Raw genomic sequence first — 13,392 nt, forward strand, 5'->3', positions numbered from 1 at the left:
AGTTGTCATTTATTGTGACAACATGAGTAGTATATAGTTGGCTAGGAACCCTGTGTTCCATGCCAGGACAAAACATATTGAGGTACACTACCATTTTGTGAGAGAGAAGGTACTAGCAGGTGAGATTGACTTGGTGTATGTCAGCACACATGATCAGATAGCTGACATCTTCATGAAGGCATTAGGTACAGAGAAGCTTCAAAAGTTTTGAAGCTTACTTGGAGTTGCAGAGATGCAGATGAGCTTGAGGGGGAGTGTTGAGATGACAAGCTCAACACATGCGGACATTAATGATGGATCGCCTGGTTAGATGGGTCCACACATCTACACTTAGCACGTCAGTGGTCATTATGACTCTCACATGGCCACTAACTCATTACTTACTATATTTAGGTTGTTACACCTATTTACAGCTAGCATAGTTATAGCGCCAGTCGACTAGTGTAGTCGGTTATACATTGTTTGACTTAGTAGGGCACTTTCCTTTATGTTGTATCTTATCTATACTTTGTGTACATTGTAAAGTGTCTGGAAGAAGAAAAAGAAACTAGCAAGAAAACGTTTTGGCCTGCATCTCTCTTCTTGTCTCTTGAGTGATCTTCTCCTTGTGCATTCTATGTGTGTTCGTTCGGCACAGCATCTTGAGCAAGTCCCCCCCCCCACCACACGATTTGTGACATTGTATGAAAAATTGTATTTCATTCATTATCTTATCTTATTTTGACAAGATCATATAAGCTCCACAAATATCAATCTTTGTGAATATATTTTCTCGTCCAAGTCACTCCAAGAGTTCTGGGATCAAGGAAAGTGGATAATGATTATTAATGGTTATCTTGTTGAGTTCTATGTAGTTGACACACATACAGAGAGAGTCATTCTTCTTTTTGACAATTTATCATATTGGATCTTCTACTGGTGACTTTTAGTGTCATATGAAACCCTTTCCTAGATTCTTATCAATAAATTTTCTTAGCTCTACCAATTTATATTAAGATAACTTATAGGTTGGTGGGCCGAAGGGTGATTGAGATCTCTCTTGTAACTCAATGGCACAATCATAAGGTCGATGCTTGAGAAACATATCTTCTTCTTTATTTTTAGACACATCTTGATAATCATGATATTAGAGTGGGAGAGCTATAGTATGCCTTTTCTCTACCTTTGTCACCAATTTGACTGGCAAAGTATATATTAAAAAACTAGGCTTATTCTTGGCTACTCTCATAAATACCTTTTCCCCAACATGATTTGGCCTTGCATTCTCCTCTTTAGAAACTTGTATTGGCCTTTTCTCAAGTTTCTAATTTCTCCAATTGATATTGGAATTGTATAGTTTGAGCCAAGGTAGACAAATGATGACTAGATTGCTTGGGCAACATACAATATTGAATACTATGGTTATTACCAAGTCTCTTGATGTTACTTGTATAAGATGAGTTTCATACCTAACATCGTGTGAAGTAAGAGGATAGCCATCTATAACTAGTCTCTTGATGTTACTTGTATAAGATGAGTTTCATACCTAACATCATGTGAAGTAAGAGGATAGCCATCTATAACTTTTGCACGAACTAGGCTAGATGTCTCCACAATCCTAATACCATGTCGCCTAACAAAATTCTCATCCATGAAACAAAGCCCAAAAATACTTTAACATCTAGTTGTCAATTTAGTGTATAAACTCTTAATGACAACATAAAACTTGAAGTAGCCTTAGCAAACAAGGAGGAGCCTTATAAGAATTAATTTTCACCCAATTGCTTGGCCCCTACTACATCTAAGTATGCATGTTTTCCATTAGAAAAAGATTGACCAATATGCTCAGGTCCTCTATAATACAAACATAATCCTCGAGAGTGTTGTCATTGCCTTTTTTGAGCTAACAATGGCTTGAATTGAGCCAAATCAATCTACATAGAGTCAATATAGATTTATTACCTTCCTTGGGAGGTCATTGTTATCATGGTATCTAGACCTATTAAAGCCCCTGTTAGATATGATCAATGCCCCACCCTCATTAGGTGCTACCAATGATCCATGGTGCTCAAAGTTGTAAGGCCCCCATTATGAGGAGAAGCCAAATGTGAGCCCGGACATTGGTTGAGTCCTGACTTGTATATCAGATGAGGTCTATGTGATCGGATGGCAAAAAGGTGACTGTTGTGGGTCTAATCTTTGGGTTAGACGGAGTGGTTAAGCTGGTAGCAACTCGAGGCACATTGCATTGAGTTGCGTGGTAAGGGAGTTAAAAGGGGCCCCTATTGTGGGGTCCGGGGGCCGCGGAAGCGGCCCCTGGCTGGGGGGGTCCCAGGGGGGCCAACGGCCCCCCTGGCGGGGGTCCGGGGGCAGCACCCCCGGCCCGATGGTAAAGGGAATATTCCCTGGAATATTCCAGGGAATATTCCCTGGCCGACTAGTGGAGGCTCATATGGTAGGTCGGTCAGCAGGCCGACCTAACGACCTTCACGGGCTATAAAATCTAAACCCCTTCGCAGCCATCTAACACTCATCTTTCACCCAGTCAGAGTTGTTGTTCCAGCTAGCCTTAAGCTCTTCACCTATCTTTTGTCTAGATCGCCATCTAAGCTTCACACAGTGGAAGCGCACGGGTGGACAGAGCCATCTTTGTATCACTTGTTTGGAGTTAAAGAATTTACTGATTCTCCTCTTATTTGTCGTGTACTCTCTATCTCTTTCTCAGATTCTGTTCGTTGCGCCGTGTAATATTTTACAGCCCCATGGTGCTTCTCTTGATGTCTCTTAAATAGCTGATTATCATAACCTATTTATGAGAAATAAAGTCGGTTGATTTGTAAACTCTTGTCATTGTCAAAAAAAAACTTTCACATCATCATTCAATCCCCAATGAAGTTGTTTAATAAGCTAATCCTCATTCCAATCCAAATCACAAGTGAGTTGTCAGAATTCATATGCATAACGGTCTAGATCCTTGACATTGACTTCTTATTTTAGTCTTTGTAACTCTAGCTCTATCGATGTCTTCAAAGATAGCTAAGAATTCTTGAATAAGAGCTTTGAAATCATAAAGCAGAGGATGTTTCTTCTCAAGTAAGGTTACATATAAAGAGATTTCTGTACCTTAGACGAGTGTGATTATAAGCCCCACTTGACAAGCATCACCATGATTAGTGCTCAAGTTGCATGAGGATGAGCAATTGCATTTGCTTCAAAATGCCTCAAACATTTCAAATAGGCTAACTTTTGGCTCCTCCATGTAACTAGGGGGGTATCTACAAGATGTTAAAAGGACTTCTTGATGTATACTTGCCTCCAAGAGTTTTTGGAGTTGGTTTTGAAGATCTTGGATGGCCAACCCTAAAGCTTGGGGTGTTCTCCACTTGTAATTATGAAGTTCTTGAATCTATTCTTGAATATTTTGTAAAGTGGTGATGACATTGTTCATCACTATATATATCATAAATAGGCAAGATCAAGTATGAAGTATTACCAAATTGTTAGGAGGGAAACAAGAACTTGGCAAATTATTATAAAAGTAACAAGAAATTATTAAATTGTAAAGTGGCAATGACACTTTTCACCACCATATCTATCATAAATAAGCAAGATCAAGTATGGAGTCTTGCCAAAGTGTTGTGAGAGCGACAAGAACTTGGCAAGGACAATGATTGCTACCTCATAACTTACAAGAGAATAACTTGAAGAAGAATTCATTTATTACAAAAGGATGAATTGCAACAATATATTTCTTACTACAAGATAAGAACTAGAGATTCATGGCTTGAGCTAGAACTAGAGAAAACTTACCTTGCACGATCCTAACACTCAATGTTGGCAAAACTGAAGGTATTGTAGCCTAAGACCCCCTATTTATACTAGAGTTTATGTTAAAGAGAAGTGTATAGACGATGATATCATTAATGACATAATCAATTATATAAGCAATCTTGATGTTCTAGAACCTTCCATCTTCTTAGAATATTCTAGAACCTCCATCTCCCTAGAACCTTCTAGAACCTCCTAGAAGATACTATGTTTCTCGATGTCCATGATGCATTGAGTTAAGGTCATTTCAATATTGAAGGGTTACACAACTCAAAATTACCATTTACATAGTCATTGGCCTTCATTTTCACTTATGCAAGGCTTATAAATCAATCTTCAACAGCTCATTATTGTGTAATTCATTGGTTTCTTACACAATGTCTATTACACATAACAAAAAGTAAATTAGAGTATAACATGATTCAGTCTAAAAATTGTTAAAATACGTAGATCTAGAGCATGGCTATGGCAGCTTGTAAGCATAGACTAAACTCATGATGACATTTACTGAAGACCACAAATGTTACACAATTGAATTAGGTTCCAAGATGGAAGCTTGGACTCATAAACACAATCTTGTGTAGGACTGACAAGTACAAGACTAACACTACCTGATAAAGAAAAGTATCATCATGTATTCAGTCATATATGAAAAGTCAAGTACAATGCTTTATAGTTGTTGGATGGCTACAGTTTTCCTCAGTCTGTCTACATGTCCTAAGCCCAGAACTGCCTCATACAAAGAGGCTACATTAGGTGTGATTGCTAATATCTCAACTTCCCTCCTCAATCATAACCAGAAAGTACAAAGTGTGTAGAGGCTTTAGTGAAAGTAACATCTGCAAAGTGTGGGCACACCAAAAACGTAGTAAAACACCAGAGGCTATCGTAGAAAAGGCTAAGTGTGGGCACCACAAACATGATGGTCATCCAGAGGCTATAACAGGGGCCTTATAGAGGCTCGAGTACAATGCTACATGAGGAGTTTACAAGCTTATGATAAAGACATTTGGGCTACGCAATACAAGGCTAAAAAAGTCAATAAAAAATAGGATCAAGGACCATAAGGCCCTTGTGGTTTTTAGCATTTCTTTTCACATAGATCTTCGATTCATTGTAGTTCTTCTTGTCTGTACTTCACTTTGTTTGTTGCTTGAGTTTGACTTAATGATCTTCAAAAACTCTTCATAGCTTTCCCTCCTTACTGATTTGATGGTTGAATGCTTACTAAAAACTTCATATTAGAGTGGCCTTTGGCTTGGTTTAAGTGGCAAGAGAGAGAAAATGAAGGAAAATTTAGTTTGAAGGTAAGTGGCTATGGCTGTCCTGTCAAAACAGGGACCACAAAACAGGGACCAACGACAGGTAAATGAGCTCCCACGAGCTCCACAGGTTGAATCTGATCAGACCCTTTGAGATGAAGGACCCTCACTAATGGATCTAACTCCCCCTAAGAGGGTTTGTACTGGTTTTGCCCGAGTTGAGAGATCTAAGCCTTCAAAGTGATCGCTGTCAAAACTGTGCCCATATTTGGGAAAATACAAATGTCGGGCATGGTGTGCATCAATCTCCTTGATTTTTGTACCAATAAGTTGTGCCTTGACCTAAAGAACAACTCTCAAGAAGAAATCTTGAATAGATATGGCTGGTTGATGAGATATAGCTACTCCAACAGAGGTAGGTAGGTGTTGTCCACAAACACAATTATGGCAGCAACTCTGAAAAGAGGCAATGCTAAAGCTATAGTTGCCCAATCTCAATGATTGAGGTGCCAAGGAGGAGCTCTAGAAGTAGAGAAACACTTCTCTAGAAGGAAGTTCAAAGAGATTTGGTCTATGGAGAGAGATATGAAAGCTTCAAGCTGACAGGGTGCTGCTGGCTATGGCTGCCATGGAAGCTTCATTGAAGGTAGGAATGCAAATGAAGTTGGAGATAGGGTCCAGTACTCAAACTGAGCTAAGCAAAGATGGAAAGGAGCTGAGAGGAGTGAAAGGAGAGTTGGTCCATGCTTAGCTGAGCTCTAATACCATGTTAAAATACGCGGATCTAGAGCATGGCTATGGTGGCTTGTAAGCATAGACTAAACTCATGATGACATTGATTGAAGACCACAAATGTTACACAAGTGAATTAGGTTCCAAGATGGAAGCTTGGACTCATAAACAAAATCTTGTGTAGGAATGAAAGGTACAAGATTGACACTGACTAATAAAGAAAAGCATCATCATGTATTCATTCATATATGAAAAGTGGTAGTCAAGTACAATGCTTTATAGTTGTTGGATGGCTACAGTTTTCCTATCTATGCATATGGGATTCAGTCTACCTACATATCCTAAGCCCAAAACTGCCTCTAGAAGGAAGTTCAAAGAGATTTGGTCTGTGGAGAGAGATATGAAAGCTTCAAGCTGACAGGGTGATGCTGGCTATGGCTGCCATGGAAGCTTCATTGAAGGTAGGAATGCAAATGAAGTTGGAGATAGGGTCCAGTACTCAAACTGAGCTAAGCAAAGATGGAAAGGAGCTGAGAGGAGTGAAAGGAGAGTTGGTCCATGCTTAGCTGAGCTCTAATACCATGTTAAAATACGTGGATCTAGAGCATGGCTATGGTGGCTTGTAAGCATAGACTAAACTCATGATGACATTGATTGAAGACCACAAATGTTACACAAGTGAATTAGGTTCCAAGATGAAATCTTGGACTCATAAACACAATCTTGTGTAGGAATGAAAGGTACAAGACTGACACTGACTAATAAAGAAAAGCATCATCATGTATTCATTCATATATGAAAAGTGGTAGTCAAGTACAATGCTTTATAGTTGTTGGATGGCTACAGTTTTCCTATCTATGCATATGGGATTCAGTCTACCTACATGTCCTAAGCCCAAAACTTCCTCATACAAAGAGGCTACATTAGGTGTGATTGCTAATATCTCAACAAAAATATATTCTTCACATAGCATAATCTAGCCATGTTTTTTTAATGGTCAAGTATGCCTAACTAGGTCATGCAAATGCTATTATAGGGCCAAACCCTTAAGCCTCATTTTTTGTCAAACTATGCTACTTATTTCTAATCCTTATGATTGATAGCTCCATAGATGCCAACATTATGCTAGCACAAGGATAGGCACCCAACACCCTGTATAGAGGCCTAGGGAACTCGAGACTTGAGAAAGGATTGCCCTAACCCTCACCCAATAAAACACGCCATCCCAACAGGTTCCTAATAAAGGAGTGCCGTGTTTAGCTTGGACGTCGGCCCGTATACAATCTAGCCATGTTGCCCATCAAGGTTTTTGTGGGCTTTACAACAAATCTCCAAGATGTTGGGGCCTCTTGAATCCAATGATATCAATAAGACCATCCAAGTTGAAATCAAGGATATCCCCATAGGGATGCATCGATAGTCTCAAACTTTCATCTACATCAAATGGAGTATCTCTAGCCCTAAACAAACATAAGAACTCCAAGTTTGAGATTCACTTATATGCTAATTTAAATGAAAACTTAAATAATTATTTTTATTATTTGAGATTAAAATATTATTACAATAAATCAAAGAATAAAAGGGTATATATGAGTGACTTAGTTAGGATTTTATTTTTTAGAAATCTTATTAGTATCATACATACTCACACATGTGTGTGTGTGTGTGTGTACTTATTTGTATCGTTATATTTATATATACATGTGTGTGTGTGTGTGTGTGTGTGTGTGTGTGTGTGTGTGTGTGTGTGTGTGTGTGTGTGTGTGTGTGTGTGTGTGTGTGTGTGTGTGTGTGTGTGTGTGTGTGTGTGTGTGTGTGTATTTATTTTTATATATTTATATTTATATTTATATATACATTTATATGTAAGTGTATGTTTGCATGCGTTGTCATACCGCCACTACACGGACACAGTGTGAAAAACTCTAGAGTGCTTCATCATCCAACTTTCTTATTGATCTAGAGAGTCAATGTCATCATAGTCATTAGTGCTAGTGTCCATAGTATGGATGGTTCAAAATAACTAGATTTTTGGACAAGTTTAACATGTTTTTTATATTTAGATATTATTTCTTGTAAATATCCTAAAAAGCTATAGAAAACTTCTAGAATAGGGTGATATGCAAAAAAGTAAGTAGCTTTTTCAGCCAGTTTTGGAGATTTCATGAAAAAAGAAAGATTGGCAAATTTGCATGCATCGTGATTGCAGTTAACATGCAACAAATAGCACTGTGAAAACTGGGAGAGGAAGAAGGAGTGATCTAGGAGGATTTTGAATAGGTGTCCTGGAGTTTTACCCCCCCTTCGGAGCCAACGGAATGAAGAGATTTGCGGTCTAAGCAACAAAGAAGAAGCTGTTGTTTGATGGACGTTTTGGTCTATGAGGGAGCTCTAGGAGATCTAATGCTTGGAGATTGCTTCTTAGTGCTAGACAAGGAATTTCAAGTTTTATCAATACATAGTGATTTGATTCATTGAGCTTTGTCTTTATCTTGTATACTTCTTGTCTATTCTTTTTCTTCTCTTCCATCTCCTATTCTCTACTTCCTTCTATCTCTAATCCCTAGTGGATACGACCTTTCGACTAAAACACCTCTGATATTGGTGAACCCAACGTGAAAGGTCATTAAAAGGAAAGACGAGATGGGAGAACCTTTGAGCACAATTTCCAGTGATGTTTTGCAAGAGTTAGTGCAGAATATGAATATGCTTATGTAGGTACAACAACAACAATAGGTGATGCAGGTTTCTGCTCAAACAGAAATTGTTGTGATGAATGCTTTGCAAGCTACATAATTATTAAGAGAATTTGAAAGTCAATTTAGATCTTGCAGAACAGCAAGCTTGATGATTTGCTAGAGTATCATACTACAAAGACATGTCTTAAAATAAAGTGGAGGCATGTCAAGGAAGCTATTACTGCACCGGTGAAAAAGCATAGAAGAAGAGAAATATTGTGTGTCTCTAGCTTGCCCACTATTATGGCCAAAATAGTTTATGTATCCAATGAGCCACCCACTTCTATGGCTAAACCTATGGATGTACCTGTTGTTCCTACTATTAGGGAAGATATATTAGATGAATTGGTTAAAGGCATGTGGGATCTTCAATTGAAGGTCGCAAAATTGGATGAAAAAGGACAAGAGGAAAGAGGACGGGCAGTAGCCCCCTAAACCAAGGAAAATATGTATGTGGTGTGATAGTTTGCAGCATGAGAGAAAGGATTGTGCTTTTGGAAAGATGGCAAGATCTATGCACAAGAAACGAGATTGTCTCTCGCTTTGAATTTTGGAAAGGGAGGTTTGCAAAAGTTGTTGGAAGACTTGGCTGTTCAAAATGCTCATGCAGTTGTACATGCTTCTATTTTTTGTCTACATTTGGATAAAATGCATGGCCAAGTGATGGTTGGTCCAAAGGCTACAATATGGACACATGCTTTGCATGCAGCTAAAAATAGAAAAGTTATTGATAGTGAAATGTCTCATGCAAGGTAACATTTGTGACATAATTGGTTAGGAATCACAGATAGATGCATATTCAATGTATGCATGTTTAGCAAAAGTGCAAAACACGGATGTGTTTGTGGAAGAGAAACAAAAGAGAAATGAAGATAATGGAAGGACATCTAAAAGAGTGACAAGAAGAAGTGTGGATCCAGCCTAAAGCTACAAATCATCCACCTTCCGAGCATAGGTCAGTGAGGAGAAAAAATAGGATAGAAAACAAGAAGGCAAAAAGAAGGGCAAACATCTAGGATATAAGTTGCATACTGATATTGAGATAGCCATAGATCTTAAGAAGGTTCTTGAAGAACGGATCTTAAATAGTTAGGTGGAATTCACCTTGGGATAGGTGCTTGGCATCGCCAAGCGGGAATTTCATCATAAAATCATTGATATAATTAAGAGGAAGCATCTATTTCTTGGTGATACAATTAGTGCATTGCTGCAATTTGAAGAGGAAACTGGTTTGTTGGGTATTTGGGCTGAATATGAGCATGATGTAAGTACTGGATTATCTATGTAGGATGCTACTAATCAGTGGTGGATAGCATGTAGAAAATAGAAGAATGTGGTTGAAAATGCATTTTCTTGTAGCAATATGCATGGTGGAGTAAGGCAAATGCAACAATATGGAGAAGAGACTCTAGGATTTATTCCTCAAAGTCATTACACAAGAAATCATTGGGCCAAGGCTACCACTGAAACAGTAGTGAAAATAGGAGAGCATGAAACTCCCTGTGTTGCTTTGCTTGACCATGGGTCTAAGATTAATGTCATTGAGTGTGGATTGTATGAAAATGGTGCATGGCCTGTGGACATTGATCATGGTTGGCATATGAGGGCTGCAAATAATTCTTTGGGGGAGCTCTATGCTACATGTCCTAATGTAAAAGTGGCGATTGGTGATGTACGAGAAGAGCAACACTTCTTTGTGCAAGATAATTCCTCATATGTAGTGATTTTGGGACAGCCCTATATTACAGGAGTGCATATGGAAACAAAGGTGCTTGATGATGGTTCTGCTTATGCAAGAGTCAAAAGCAAGGATGGGAGGAAAATAGTCCAATTTCTTATTGTTTGTGTTAATCATCCTAGGAATTGATATATGCTTCGAGAGTCTTCTTTGCCTCCAAATGCAAGGGAATTCACGACCTGGATTTTCATTAAGCATTGCTGTAATGCAAGGCTACAGTAGGGCCGTTCAAAGGATGTACTCACCTCTTGATGGAATGAAGCATATATTTACTATTGGTTATTATTAATTTACAACAAATAGTTCATGTTGGTTTAAGCCTATGGAAGCTATGTGCAAGGCTGAACACATCTATGAAACGGACTACTAAGGAAATGAGAGCACCAGGGTTGTTAGCTGAAAGTGAAGGCATTTCAGTCATCTTTTATGGGCCAAATATTAATGACACTCTGGCTGAAATTTTAGCAACTATACATGCAGAAAATGAAGCTGAAAATAGAGTGTTGTCAATATGTTCGTTGGACGTGTATGATGTTATAGCATTGTTTGCTCAGCAAGAAGGATTACAATGGGTTGAACCACTTGTGGAGACAAAGTATAAGACAGTTGACAAAAAGGTTAAACCAATTGCTTTGTCACTTCCACTAGAAAGTGAGGGTATGTATGAAAAAGTGTGAAGGTAGCCAAGCTTATGGGATCTTAAAGATACAAGTCATCAATTTATAGCTAAAACATTACAGGAATTGAAAGTTGGTGCAAAAGGGTTTCTTTTGCCTGCTGAAAGAAATTGTTTTATACAAATGTTGGCTTGGCATAGAAAAGCATTCGCATTTCAACCAACTAAAATAGGTTGTGTGGATCTTAATGTTGTCTCTCCTATTTATTGTGCCACATGTGCCATGGAACTTGAGGCGTATTCCAGTGCGTAAAGCTTACTTGCCAAAGTTAATGGGTTTGTTAAATGAAAATATTTACATGAAGATCCTGGAGCCCTCTTCAGCTTCGTACTCAAATCGTTGGTTTACTATGCCCAAAAATAATGGGGCTTTGAGATTTATTCAATACATGCAACCGATCAATAAAGTGACCATAAGAAATGTGGGTGCAAGTCCTGTGGTTGATGAATTTGCAGAGGATTTTACAAGCAGAGTGATCTATTCTTTGGGTGATCTTTACTCAGGGTATGATCAGTTTCAGCTTGCAGTTGAGAGCAAGGATTGAGAGTAAGGATATCACGACCATGAAGACTCCCTTGGGGTTAGTATGGATGTATACTCTCCCACAGGGTGCAACAACCTCAGTGGCACACATGACAAATGCTATGAATAGGATACTCGGGGATTTTATACCACAATTGACAATGCCCTTCTTGGATGATGTTCCAATCAAAGGGTGTGCAATGGATGAAAAGAATGAAGAGATGGATGCTCATGGATGCAGACAGTTTGTTGTAGACCATATTGTGGATTGTGAAAGGATTTTGGTGTGTCTAGAAGAGGTGCATTTAACTCTTTCTGGACAAAATTCTATATTTGGAGTTGAAGAGGATTTGATTATTGGGCATATGTGTGGGCCCTATGGGGGCAGAGACCATCACCAGCCAAAATAGATAGGATTGATAGAATGCAAGATGTATGTACGAATGTATCAAAGGTGCATATATTCTTGGGTGCATGTGTGTTCTATTTGATATGTATTCCTTACTTTGCACATGTAGTTGATGCTCTATATCAGCTCCTGAGGAAAGGTCAGAGATTTCGTTGGGAAAGGAAGCATCAAAAAGTAATGAAGAAATTGAAGCAGCTCTTGAAATCCGCTCCTACATTGAAAAAAGCTAATTATTCACATGGACAGCCTATCATTATTAATGTTGATACGAGCCCAATCAGGATTGGATGGGCAATTGAGCAAGATGATAAGGAAGGGCAAAGATATGCAGTTTGCTTTGGTGCTAAAGTATTGATTGAACGATAGAGAAGGTATCCACAAGTAAAAAGAGAATTATGGGGAATTGTGATAGCCCTTAAATTGGATAAGGAGTATTTTATGGATGCTCATGCAGTCATTGAAACTGATTGTTTGACAATATTGGGTATGATTACTAGTTGTGCTACCCCCCTCGGACATTGCTATGCTTCGGTGGATTGCATACATCAAATCTTTGAACCCTAAACTTCAGCATATTGTAGAAAGAGATAATCCAGTGGCAAACATGTTATCTCGGGCATGCTATGAGAATGAAGATGGGATGATGGATGAGGAGGAAGAATATGACTTTCTTGCAGTTGAAAATGATGTTGTAAGAGTCAATTTAGCAATGCAAGGAGTTGCTACAGCACTAATAACAAAAACTTGGATAGCAAAGAGTAGACACTTTAGATGTTTTGTATCTTGTGTAGAAGTGTTTCTAGAAGACAAATATATAAGAGAGTGGCTGAGAATTGGTCAATACCTCAATACATTAACAAAGAGAAATGTGTGGTTGGATGAGGAGTGTAAGAAGATCAAGACGAAAGCCTATGTGTTTTTCTTAAAAGATGGATACTTGTCGAAACATGCTAAAAAGAAATAGGGTATGCCATCGCGAGTTTTGGGTGACAGAGCTTCACAAGTAAACATTATGCAAGATTTTCATGAAAGCTTATGGGCTGGCCATAGAGGTATCTGGGGTACTTTTGCAAAGATCAAAGAAAGATATTGGTGGCAAGGTATGTATAAGGATGTTTCTCACTTTGTGAAAACATGGACGACATGTCAAATGTGTTCATTTGTGAAACATTCGGATGGATTGCAGCCCACATATCCATTGTCTCTTCATTTTAAGTGGGTGGTGGATTTAGTCACGATGCCTACAGGTCTTTTGGCAAATGAGATATCTTGTATTTTCTCATGAAGACTTGACTAACCAAGTGGAAGGGAGAGCTCTACATACTAAGACAACAAATGTAGTGTGTACTTTTCTCTTAGAATAGATCTTTTGTCGGTATGGCTGTGTGGGCAAAATTACAACAAATAGGGGTGAGCTGGATGCAGATGAAGCTCATGATTTCTTTGCATGGTTGGGGATAAATCTTGCTTTAACTTCAGCTTATAATCCTGAAGGAAATGGCAAAAG

The sequence above is a fragment of the Lygodium microphyllum genome, chromosome 3 (genome assembly GCF_053477565.2).
Source record: "Lygodium microphyllum isolate KBCC chromosome 3, Lygodium_microphyllum_v1.1.10, whole genome shotgun sequence".
In the NCBI taxonomy this organism is placed as follows: domain Eukaryota; kingdom Viridiplantae; phylum Streptophyta; class Polypodiopsida; order Schizaeales; family Lygodiaceae; genus Lygodium; species Lygodium microphyllum.